Source organism: Mus caroli, unplaced genomic scaffold, assembly GCF_978045245.1.
Source record: "Mus caroli unplaced genomic scaffold, Mus_caroli_1 scaffold_17, whole genome shotgun sequence".
NCBI classification, from domain to species: domain Eukaryota; kingdom Metazoa; phylum Chordata; class Mammalia; order Rodentia; family Muridae; genus Mus; species Mus caroli.
This window is the reverse complement of record NW_028227272.1, coordinates 13,343,983-13,356,981: the sequence shown is the minus strand read 5'-3', so window position 1 is coordinate 13,356,981 and position 12,999 is coordinate 13,343,983. Positions and strand designations below refer to the sequence as shown.

At 41.8% G+C, this 12,999-nt stretch overlaps 1 protein-coding gene across 5 annotated transcripts in view; it reads left to right on the top strand.

Annotated features, from left to right (window-relative positions):
* Positions 1-12,999, top strand: part of Fgd4 (FYVE, RhoGEF and PH domain containing 4) — a 185,635-nt gene that overhangs the window by 46,738 nt on the left and 125,898 nt on the right. Inside the window, exon 1 of one of the 5 annotated variants that reach the window (XM_029470309.2) lies at positions 9,457-9,494. The exons of 3 other annotated variants lie outside the window; for them this stretch is intronic. The gene's annotated coding sequence lies outside the window, so the exon portion shown is untranslated. One more of the 5 variants, XM_029470308.2, reaches the window with a different exon arrangement.

Here is a 12,999-nt window from a genome sequence, read left to right as displayed (position 1 = left end):
ATTCTAAGAAAACAGAGGGCGGCTCCACTGGCCCCTGAAGGACCTCTCTTACCTTGGCCAAATTAGTAGGTCGCCGTGCGGCCCCTTTGAGCCCCGCCACTAGAGTCCGACAGTAGACCGTGAGACGCTCCCTACCTTCCGCGGTGTTGTAGTCCCAATTAGGGCGAGTCAAGGGGAAGGATTCATCTATGAGATTGGGGAGATTAGTGGGGGTCCCATCTTGTCCCAGGACATTCTTCCTGGCTTCCAGCAGAATTCTTTCTCTCTCCTCCGTAGTGAAGAGGACCTGCAAAAGTTGCTGGCAATCATCCCAAGTGGGTTGATGGGAGAACATAAGCGATTCAAGGAGCCCAATAAGCCCAGAGGGGTTTTCTGAGAAAGGAGAGTGGTTAGTTTTCCAATTATATAAATCAGAAGAGGAAAAAGGCCAGTACTGCAAAGGGATGAGATCATTAGGTCCTGGCGCCGGCCCCCCCACATGTGCTCTAAGTGGCAAGGCAACTGTTGAATCTGGCCCCCCTTCTTCTCCATGGCTTCGGCCTCTACGGCTCCTAGTCCCCCCTGCCGGTCCCTGTGCCCCTCTCGCTATTGGTCCCTGTGGCGGGGCAGCCGCAGGCGGCTGCTGGGGTGGGGGGTAAGGGGGAGGTTGGGAGTCCATCCAGAGGAGGTCGTCAACCTCTGGATAAATCTTGGGAGGTGCTGAAGGACTGGATTTTTCAGCTGCATCAGACTGGACAACCGCGACCGTCAGTTTTGAAGGATTTGGGACCCAGGGCTTGACCCACGGAGGTGGGAACTGAACAAGATTTTGCCAGGTCACAATGTAGGGGATCTGATCAGGGTGACCTCCTTCTTCCTGGAAAACAATTTGCCTGACGGCGGCGATTAGTGACAAGTCAAAAGCACCCTCCGGTGGCCAGCCCACTCCAAATGTCGGCCACTCGGAGGTGCAGAAGGTCTGCCAAGGACCCTTTCTAACCTCCACAGACTGGTTGTGAGCTCTGACCCTCACCTCTCCCCAATGCTCCAGAGTTAGAGACAGGGGAGAGGAGGCAGATTGTCCCATTTCTAGAATAATAGCAGACACAACAAGAGCAGACACGAGACTGAGACAAAAAAGAAACCAAAAACGGCGGCGACTTCGCGTCGCCCACAGGCAACTTACAGATTCAGATGGCCTCTCCAAGGCCGGCCGATTTAGACCTTCCACTAAAGTGATGGTCTCTTGGCCTTCAGAGGGGTTCACCAGGCGTCCCTGATCCTCCCCTATTCCACCTGGGACGTCTCCCAGGGGCAGATCGGACGGTGGACACCTGGGCACGTCTGTCCTTATCCACCCCGCGCTCCCTCCCGGAGCGCGGTCTCTGGCGCTCGTAATGAGCACAGAGCTTCATGCAAAACCAAAACTGCGATCGCACCAGATACAGAACGGCCTACCTGGCCTCCAGAGACAGAACACAGACACCAGACCAAAACAGAACAGAAAATCTTACCTCTGAGTGGGTCCAGGACTTCTGGGTGGTCGCGCTGATTCCCGGCCAATGCACCAAATGAAAGACCCCCGGAGGGCAGACACTCACTCAAGCCCCGGGACAGCCGCGCACCCAAGAAGACACTGAGACCGAACTCAAGATGTAGAGAGTAAGATTTTATAAAGCAGCAACAAGCAAGCACATGAACCAGAGCTCTGGGGTCGAAACTCATACACCAAGTATGGTATAGAGGAGATTCGACAACCGGCCCAAATTTTCACAGGCTTTTATAGGAGAAAGGCAAGGGGGGGAGCAGGGCAGGGAAAGTACAAATTTACGTCACCAAGGGGTTCTGCCAAGGGTTATTCTAAGGGATTTTCCAAGGGGCTTTACGTAACCAAGGGGTCGTGTCCTATATTTTGGCAATGTACTTGATTTATTGGAACATTCTGAGGTTGGTTCAAACCCTTATCTCAAAAATGTTCCTGGCACAATCCTCAGTTGGGAGGGTTGGACTGGGTTTGTTCCAGGAGACCCTTATCTAAAAAATGTTCTTGGAACAGTTTTCAATTGGGAGGGGGTCGGACTCTGGGGTGAAGAGTTCAGGAATGTACTCTGGGGTAAAAAGTTCAGGAGTATTCCGGGAACAATCTCCAGATGGGAGGGGTAAGAGGACTTTGAGTTGAAGAGTTCATGGAGAGTTCAGTTTTTCCTCTTTCAAAAGCTATACTATAGACAAAATAAAAGAAGGAAAATCTTAGTAGAATTGATAAGTATACGTCCAGGAATTAGAAACGAGAGGAAACAATTCTGTTGCATGGATTCGACTCAGTTGTAAGTGACTTTATTATGTCAGTGAACATAATAAACATTTTAAAAATAGACAAGTTGCTCTGAAGGAATATACATAGGGCTGGGAACATAGGATAGGGTAGAGTGCTTCTAGTATGGTCAGGCCCTGGATTTAACCCTTGCCATTGACCTGTAGTACATACAAACTTAGTCAAGTAATATAGAAACATAGACTGAACATTCAAATCACTTTAAGTGTGCTAAACAAATTGTATTTGTTTTTAAAGGATCTTTCAGTACACTCTGCCACGATGCTGATGGATCACATCTGAGAGCCTGTCAGGCTATGTGGCCTGTGAGCAAGTTAGCACAGCACTCTTGATCAATGCTTGTCCACCATATTGATTAAGTGACATGGTACAAACAAGGAGTATTAACTTTGGTAAAAACAGCTGATAATTAACCAACCCCTTCTTTAATTAGGAACATTTGATCTTTAACTTCAGAAAATGTGTGCCTTTCCAAGTGAGAGAGCTTCATTTTTTGTGTGTGTTTATGAAATTATATATGAATAAGTGTGTGTGTTGGGGTTTTCTGTGTGAACACATCAATCAGGCTGGGCATAAGTGGGGTTATACTGTTTCTGGACATGCTGCTTTAACCCATTGTGAGAATTAAACCAAGACAATGCTATTTTTAGCAATAGCAATTTGGGTTTTGGTCCTACAGCAGAAAGAGGAATAGAGTATCTGTGTATATTTATATGTGTGTTCAAGAGAGAGAGTCCTTTCTCTCTAACATGGTCCTCTGTTCAAACACCAAATTAGAGGGGTATGGATGTAGTTAAGTTAGCAGAGATTCCTTTTATGCTTAAATCCCTGGGATCTATTACTAGTACCTCAAGCACAGCATATTAGCACATGTTGTAACTCCAGAAAACAAGAGGTGGAGGCAGGAGGATGAGAAAGTAAGTCATTCTGGGTTGTATGAGAAAGCAGCCTTAGCAAGCTGTGAAGAACATGTCAGTAACCAGCACTCCTCTGTGTTCTCAGCATCAGCTCCTGCCTCCTGGTTCTTGTATTGAGTTCCTGCCCTGACTTCCCTGGATGATGAATTACAAACTATAATGAAATAAAACAATTATTCTCAAAGTTGCTTTTGATCAGGATATCTCAACACCACAATAGAAAAACCAACTAAGAAATTGGTACCAGGTCAAAGGGTACTGCTTTGACAAACTTGACCTTATGTTATTGAGGGGATTGCAGTGGCATTTGAATTTGGGGCTGGAAAAAACTGTTAAGTGTTCTAGGCTCAGTGGGATGATCTGTGAGTGCTTGGAAGATAAAATGGGTGAAACAAATGTAGACAATGGAGGCATTGTTTGTGAAGGTTTAGACGGAAACAAACACTCTATTAGCATTGTTCATGTGATATTTTGAATTAAGAACCATTACAGTGAATCCTTTGCTTTACTAGAACAATTGATGTTGGTCAGATGGAGCTGAGAAATTAGTAGTGATTAAGAGGAAACCAGCATCATTGAAGATCATAAATCTGGGAATATTTCCTCAGGGCTAGCATATAGAAGCTGTGGTCCAGAGAGGTCAGAAGCTTTATCACATGCTGGCAGCTGAATTAGTAACCTGTAGAGTCACGATGGTGCTGGTATTGGAGGTACAAAGGAATCAAGGAGAGCAGCTGAGGTGTGGCACTGTGTGGCAAAGCTAGAGTCCCTGAAAAGAGACCATGAGAGGCTGTTATTGAAAGTACAGCCCCAGTTGCAGAAAAAGTTCCAGGATTGATGGAGAAAAGTTGAATGGAGAAAAGTTGAAGTTTGGCACAATGTAGCAGGAATCAGTGAAGGTTCAACACCATCAGAGGACCCAGCACTTTGGAGATGCCTGTAACATGGGATGAACAACAAGGATAGCAGCAGCCATGCAGTGGAGCCAGCCTGCTCCTGTGTGACAAGCTGTGTGTGCTGTGCCCTTTGGAGCCTAGACATGAGTCATAGACATCTAAGATTGAGCTTTACACTTCCTTCCTCTTAGAATAAGAAAGTATTCAACTCATTTTTTATTTTATAAGAACCTACAGTTGTGAGAATTTGGATACTTAAAGAGTCTGAACTATTAAAATGTTAGAAATTTTAAAGACTATTGGCTTTTAAAAGTTTATATGTTTTATATTTGATGTCACTATTATGAGATCATGGGGATGAACAAGAACAGAAAGGTTATGATTTAACAGTAATGCTAATGGTTTAATGTTTAACAATGTTTCAAATTGACAAGGAGTTCATTTATGGCTGTTTTTTATGTCAACTTGACACAGGCTAGTATCATTTTGGAAGAGGGAACCTTGCCTAAGAACATTGCCCAACTGGACTGGCCCCTTGTGGATTTTCTTGATTGATGGTTGATGTGGGAAGTCCTATCCCACAGGAAGTGGTGTGACCCCTGGCTGAGTGGGCCAGAATGATATAAGAAAACAGGCTGAACAATATGAAATGCATGTTAACAGCAGCACTCCTCAGTGAACTCTGCATCAGTTCCAGCCTCTAGGTTCTGTCTTGCCTGGATAAAGGGCTCCAAGCCGTAAGATAAAATAAACCATCTCCTCCCCGAGTTGCTTTTGGTCATTGTCTTAGTCACTGCTCTATTTCTGTGGAGAGATGCCAGGACCAAGGCAACTCTTATAAAATAAAACATTTAATTGGGGTGTTGTTTACAGTTTTAGAGGCTTAGTCCATTGTCATCATCAGATGATAGAGTGTGCTAGCAGGTAGTCATGGTGCTGGAGAAGTAGCAAGAGCTATATGTATCTTGATCCCAAGGAGGGTGTGCGGGGAGGGGGGGGGCAGAGGCATGAGGTTTTGAAACCTCAAAGCTCACTCCCAGGAACACACTTCCTCCAACAAGGCCATACTTCCTATTCCTTCTAATGCTTTAAATAGTACCGTTCTCTGGTCATTAAGCATTCAAATATATGAGCATATAGGGCTCATTCTTACTTAAGCCATCATAGTTATTATGTTTTATCTCATCAATAGAAAAGCCAGCCAAGACATGTATATAAGCCTTTTTTTTTTGTCATTAAAATGCATGAGTTGGAGGGCATAGCAACATATCCAAAGCTTTGTTCTTATATAAACCAGGTTCAAATTTCAGTGGTAAAATCTATAACAAAATACTTAAAATCTGTATCTCAGTCTTCATACCTAATAGTATGAGGATACAGATAATATCATACCTGAGGTTTACACAGTTGGAAGTATTTATTATAGCACATGACACATACCAAGAACTGAATAAATAGTGTACCATTATTAATAATATACAATAAACTTTGCCATATGTTTTTTGTGGTGTATTGTTATTGATAAGTTTGTATATGATGTGTTCCCCCAAAAGTGCATGCATTGAAGGTCATATATACAGAGATAGGGCTTTGCGTAGTGATCGGGTCTTGAGAATGCCAACCTGAATGGAATGAATGGAAAGCCAGGACTACTTGAAGGAAATAGGTTACTGTTGTGTGTGTGTTATTTAAGGTATTTTGTGCCCCCTGGTTGACTGTGTTTCTCTTCCCTACTTCACCCCACCCACCTCTTTCTCCTCCTTTGTTTTTTTCCAGCAACCATTGTAGTCAACAGCTTTGATTCACCAAATATTCTTCACCTTGATTTTCTGTTTCAGAGCAGGTCTTATAGACATTTTGTTTTTGTTTTTGCTTTTTTTATGTTATCACCGTAAGCCAAAGCAACATAATAGTCTGTACAAGATATTGACATTATTATTTGTATAACTTAGTCTTATGTTGGAATCTTAGGTTACTTTTAGGTTTGCAATAGAGGAAACACTTATATAGGACATTTTTAAAATTCATGCATCATTTTTGGTTAGTGTTGTTTTAAGACCCTTGGTACCGGTTGCCCAGAGTTTCACATTGCATACATAGCCTGTGCATGAAGGGCCGCCAGAGTGAAGAAAAATATGTACAGATAACTCTGCCCGGGGTGAACATCACCTCCACCCAAGCTAGTGAGAAAATGTGGCGATAGGGCGCAGTGACAGATTCCATCTGGAAATCTCAGAGCAGGCAGAGAGAGTTGTAGGAGGTGAGTTAATAGAAGTTCCTGGGGCCAGTTATGTAGGGACTCAATAAAAGTGGAGGCAGAATCCAGTTAGGAATTTAGTAAGGAGTCCAGGTGAGAGTTGGTGTGCCTAAGCCTGGTAGGAGCTGTAGAGGTGGTAACAAACAGCTGGATTTGAAGAAACTACAGCATGTGAGAATTTGGGTTGGATGTGAGATGTCAGGGATAGATAGACAAGTATAGTTTCCTGTGTTGATTAAGATTGATTGCAGTGTGGCAGAGTCAGGAAGCATCCAGCATGTAAACATCTGGGTACATCTGGGAGGCAGTTTCTGGACTGAGTTAGCTGAGGTTGAAGAACTGTCCCAAGCTTTGTGGCACCATTGCATGGGGATGTTTCTAAACTGGGCAAAGAGGTGACAGTCTGCTGAGCAAGAAGTCTTCTTCGCCTCCTGAGTCCAGATGCAGCATGGCAGCTGCCTCTCAACACTGTTCCAGCCCTTCCTTTGAGCCAGGATTGACTGTGTTCTCTAACTGGGATATAAAACAAAGCCTTCCTCTCTTAAGTTGCCTTTATCAGGTACTTTGTTATAACAATGAGAAAAGTAACCAAGAGAGTTCCTAGGAGGTTAGCTTCTGTGTGAAGGGCTAGAGTAGCCAAGTCACAGAAGGTTGTAGGGAACTATGGGAGGTTTGGAGTGCTGTATGTGAGTTGTTTATTAACTGTCTTTTTTTTTAATTAGATATTTTCTTCGTTTACATTTCAAATGCCATCCCAAAAGTCCCCTATACCCTCCCCCCACCCTGCTCCCCTACCCTTCTCACTCCCACTTCTTGGCCCTGGCTTTCCCCTGGCTTATACTGGGGCATATAAAGTTTGCTAGACCAAGGGGCCTCTCTTCCCAATGATGGCCAACTAGGCCATTTTTTGCTACATATGCAGCTAGAGACACGAATTCTGGGGGTACTGATTAGTTCATATTGTTGTTCCACCATAGGGTTGCAGACCCCTTCAGCTCTTGGGTACTTTCTCTAGCTCCTACATTGGGGGCCCTGTGCTCCATCCTATAGATGACTATGGCATCCACTTCTGTATTTGCTAGACTCTGGCAAAGCCTCACAGGAGACAGCTATATCAGGGTCCTTTCAGCAAAATCTTGCTGGCGTATGCAATAGTGTCTGCATTTGGTGGCTGATTATAGGATGGACCCCTGGGTGGTTTATTAACTGTCTTAGGGTTTCTATTCCTGCACAAACATCATGACCAAGAAGCAAGTTGGGGAGGAAAGGATTTATTCAGCTTACACTTCTACATTGCTTTTCATCACCAAAGGAAGTCAGGACTGGAACTCAAGCAGATCAGGAAGCAGGAGCTGATGCAGAGGCCATGGAGAGATGTTACTTACTGGCTTGCTTCTCCTGGCTTGCTCAGCTTGCTTTCTTATAGAACACTACCAGCCCAGGGATGGCACCACCCACAATGCGCCCTCCCACCTTGATCACTATTTGAGAAAATGACTTACAGTTGGATCTCATGGAGGCATTTCCTCAACTGAAGCTCCTCTCTCTGTGATAACTCCAGCCTGTGTCAAGTTGACACACAAAACCAGCCAGTACATTAACTATGTAGATGAATCACTAAATGGGGCATTTTAAGAGTCTTAAATTCTCAAGTCTTAAAGTAAGAGCTTTGGAAATTGAGAGTGTATTTATTTATAGTGAATTTTAGAAGCATGGAATGGTCAATGATTTTAACCATTATACTATTACTTCTCTCACGAAATTTTCTTTAATATTTCCATCTTTTTAAGAAGTAGTCAAATAAGGAAGGAGATATAAGAATGGGTAATGGGAACATAAGATACAATATGTTATATTATACATGAAGTCTAAAGAATAAATAAGCTTAAAACATTATAAATAAGCTATGACCCTTTCTTTTTCTTAGGGTCTTTGTACTGGATCTATCTGTCTTTCAACACCGTATACTTATTTTAATAATATCTTATAGTAAGAGTTTATGCTGTTTTTTCCCAAATAGTTAATCCACATTTCTTGACAATATTATTTTCAGGTTTCTTCTCTTTTTATAGTCACTGTTGCTGAAATGAAATTCTGATGGGTTTTGTTTTTCAAAAGATATTAATACTTGCATGGTTTTCTTTCTCTAAAACTAAATGCCTACACTTTAAAGCAACATCCTACTTGGTTCTTTTGATTATTCTTATAGGGATAAATTTATTCCAGCTACAAGGGATACTTATATTTGTCCTTTTAATATTTGTATTATATATTTTTGCCAAGAAGAGAGTTCTGAAATGTTTGGTATAGAGTGCTGATAAAGGGAGCGAGGGCAGGTGAACCTGCAGTGCTGTATGCAGTCTACCTGCTTTGCTTTCTTTTTATGTTTTTCTTAACTTTTTTATCTTGTCCTTTTAAAAGTTTACTTTCTTGTACTATTTTTAGTGCCCATGGAATGAATTATCCCAGTGTGTGTTTTCTGTGTGGTAGGATTGATTTGCTTTTCACACTACAATCTTATTTTCTGACTTTTTAGTGAATACAACTGAGAAACTGGCAGTTTCCCTGCTGAGTCAGCATGTAATCTTCATGCGTGCAGAAACAAATTTAAGTCAGTCATTGCAAACCCAAGACATTGCAAGCTTCTCATGAACACCTAAGGCTCTAGATATATTCATTAAAAACCTTTATAGCCTCTCCACCCATTCAACAAAGAACAAAAAATAAAAAAATAAATAAATCACAGTTTTTTCTTTAAACAATTGCTGTTTAAAACTTTACTTTATTTCCAAGATAAGATATTCAGTATATTTAAATATATTTGTTTTTAAAAATCCCTAAACATACAAAACCATTTTCAGTTCTGTGGGCAATGATAGATCCGGAAATGACCCACTGATGCAGCTTACTTTTCTACAACATGCTATCTTGACTTTGCAAGTGAACTTTTCTGTTTGTGCAGTTATGTTTCTGCGACCTTTCATCCTCAGTCAGCAGCATGGCTCTCTGAAACATTAGGACTTTGTCCTGGCAAGCGTCAATTTGTAGAAAGCTTTTAGTTGGTCTGCACTGCCTGGTTTATATAGCCAAACACCTGCTGAGCAAGCCCTGTGAGTAACTGTGCATGCTTCTTCACTGGGGCTTTGCAGGGCAGGAGCACAAAGACTATGATTGTTACCCAAGAAGCCTGAGTCACACACTTCTACCAATCGCCTTAGGAGGGCTGGTTACCATGGAATCCACCATCTGTTCACTCCCCGCTGCCGGAATGTGATTATCCTTTCGGGGCTGGGAACATAGGGTTAGCAGGGGAGCCTGTGTAGTGTGAGATTATCAGCAGTGCACTGGGCTATTGGGAGATTTCATTCTGCTCACTGGAAGAACAAATGAAGGGAGTTGTTCTCCAGCCATTTGTGACTTGTAATCACAAGGAATAAATCAGCTTTTCTAAGGTAAGTAACCTGGCATTGCATATCTGATTTGTACGGCATTTAGTGTGAGCATGTCTCTCTGTGGTCAAGGAAAGGAAGCACTAAGCTCTTTGGTAAGAACCCCCCCACCCCAAAGCTTGCACACTTGCCTTTTATTAATTTTAGACAGCCTGTACAATTACATGTTGGAATTATCCTGTAATGCTTAAGAATATTTCCTGCCTGTGAGTGTGTACTGTGATCCTTGAATGTTGCAGATAGACAGTCATCTTGTAATGGCTTCTACAGTGAATTACACCAGTGTTCTTGCTGAAATACACCCAGGGCTACAGCGTGCTCAATGTTTGTTCTTATTTGAGAAATGACTCCATCAGTGGCATTTGTAGATTATACTCAAATTAAGGTAAATGCTGGACCACATGTTTTAAGTGTGGTGCTGATGTAGTGTTTCAGAGCCTGTGGAAACAATGTGACAGGACTGTAGTGACAGATGGCTCAGCCATAAGGGAGGGGTAAACCAAGGAAGATGGCTTGCTTTTCAAGGGCTTCCTTTGTCATTGTTATTTCTTTTGTCCACAGCTACTTAAAATGTGTGTTGCATATTGTAAGCTGCAGATGGAAATTTTAGTTTTAACAAATGGATGACTGACATTTTTCCTTGTGGCTCAGAGGTTGGTAGCTCAAACAAGGCACTACTATGTCTTTTGTAAGGCAGCATTGTGTCTCCTTCCCCCAAACTGTGACCTAAAATATAAAAGTGTAAAATAAAACGAGCTGTATGCTCTGGAGACTTCTTTTGTGTCAGTGTTCCTGCCCTTGACACCCCAGCATTAGCACCCTGAGTTTAGCAGATCTGCCATTTTGTGTGCTTTATGAAAGACTGTAATTAGAGGTTTTGCCTGTGCAGTTCAGTCAAACTTGAACCATGTTGTATTCTTGGGTGTGCATCTTAGTGAGCCAGTGGCTACCTAGAGAACTAGAAACAGTCCGTGGGCACAGGAACTATGCTTTTTTTTTCTTTAACAGTACAGAATGAGTTGAGCATAGTATTAGTCAAGGACACATGCTTGTATTTCATTAAGAGTTTTTGAAGTCTAACTGTTTTGTGGATTCCTGGTATTAACTCTAGTTGATGTATATTCTGCACTTACAGTTTTTGAAATATGCAGATTAATCTAGGTACATACTATCTTTAAGAAACAGCTTTCAACAATAGTAGACATGTATCTACCTGAAAGCTTATTTAATAACTACAGTTTGAAGCTAATCTTGTGTAATTGAGGAAAAAATTATTTCAAAATCAATAAACAATTTAAGGTTTATAAGTTCAAATCATGTGCATTTGTGGCATTATTGTTGCTTTAATTACCCTGTATCTTAGAAACCAGAACTGGGGTGGTGGTGAAATTGGGCCTTAGCTGTAGTTACTTGGACCACTGAGTGGGCAATTAAAACCTGCACTTCATCAGGTGACTATGTGTGAATGCGCTGCTACTTTCCAGTTACCAGTTAACCAGGTGGTGCTTGTAAGGAGATGTCCATCAGGATATTGTAGGTGTTGGCCGGTAGACTTGAAAGCACATTTATTAAGATCCTGTTTGTTCAAGTTTCAAGCATAACAAGTAATAAACACACAAAGTTTAAGTGTGATGAAAATCTTTTAGAAAAATCTTCATATAGAAAAGGAATAGGAAACATGGCCTGGCTTGATATAAAACAGTCCCAGTGCCCTGCTATCTTACCTACAGGAGCTCAAAACCCTCACAGAATCCCAGACAGATATGGACTAGTGGCAAGAAGGGCAACCCCTCTCTAGAGGGTTAATTGAGCAGTGATTCACTGACGACTTTATAATGGGATTTTTATTCTGCCTTATGTAAATAACCTGATGAGTATTTTCCTTTTCTAGAGTTAAAAAATATCTATATCTGGGTACACTTAAGACATACTCCATTGAAAGAATGGAATGAGATAATTTTATGCATCAGCATAATTCTTCACTGTCTTAGATGCAAAGCATATCTCACAGGCACATGGCAAGTGTAAGTCAGACAGAAGCTGCATGTGGGTGCGGCCTACACTTGCCTGATTCTAGTACTACTGTTCTGAGTTACCCTCTTAGGTTTCATAAGGACTCCTGAGCTTCTCTGCTCCAAAAAGACAAGGTTTCCTTAAGTATGCAGAGGGTGTGTGGAGTGTCATGTGTGTGGGCTGCAAGGAACAGCTTCTCCCTCAGGTCATGTCACCTTACCCTTTAATTAGTGAGACTGAGTCCTGGGAAAGTGTCTAGAAACACATTATTCTTAAACAAGTTTTGTCTTTGCACAAATAAGCAGTGCTTTGCTTTTGTAATCATGTATTGAATTACTGACTTCCCCTATATTTCCTTGTCTGCCTAAACCTCTTCTGGGTTATTTACTTATCTGGTTTTACAGAGTTCCTAGTCTTGGATTCAGAGTAATGAAACAGATTCACATAGATAGACCAATTTGTAGTATTTTTTTAGTCCCTATTATAAATCTCTAGATTGCACATTTCTGTAAAGATCCAGATAGAAACAGAGTCATCTAGTTTGTAACCCAGTTTGATAGAAGAATTTCAGGCCTGTAAAATACAACAGTCATTCCAGGCCTCAAAACCTGTGAAGTTGCTCATATTGGTTATGGCAGGTTAAGTATTAAGACAAGAGCAAGGTCTCCTGATTTTGCTACCCCGATTTGGAGCAAGCATGGCAGGGGGAGGTTCGCCCTAAAATCCAACTGGTAGAATTTCCAGAATTTAGAGAGACGATAGGTCTTAACATAATTTCTCAATTATGAAATTACAGGAAGCACAGGCTTATTATAAATGCTTGACATTTTAAAAAACATGACTATCGCAGGGCATGGTGGCACACGCCTTTAATCCCAGCACGCAGGAAGCAGAGGCAGGCAGATTTCTGAGTTCGAGGCCAGCCTGGTCTACAAAGTGAGCTCCAGGACAGCCAGAGCTATACAGAGAAACCCTGTCTCAAAAAACAAAAACAAAAACAAAAAAACATGACTATCAAAGCAAACAGATACCTGGACGCTTAATTTGTGTTGTCTCCCTATTGCTGTTTCTATATGAAACTTTAAATGATGATCAGAATCTTGCTGGATGACTCAGAGGTTAATAGTGTGGAGTGTGGTAAACAGGAAGGAAA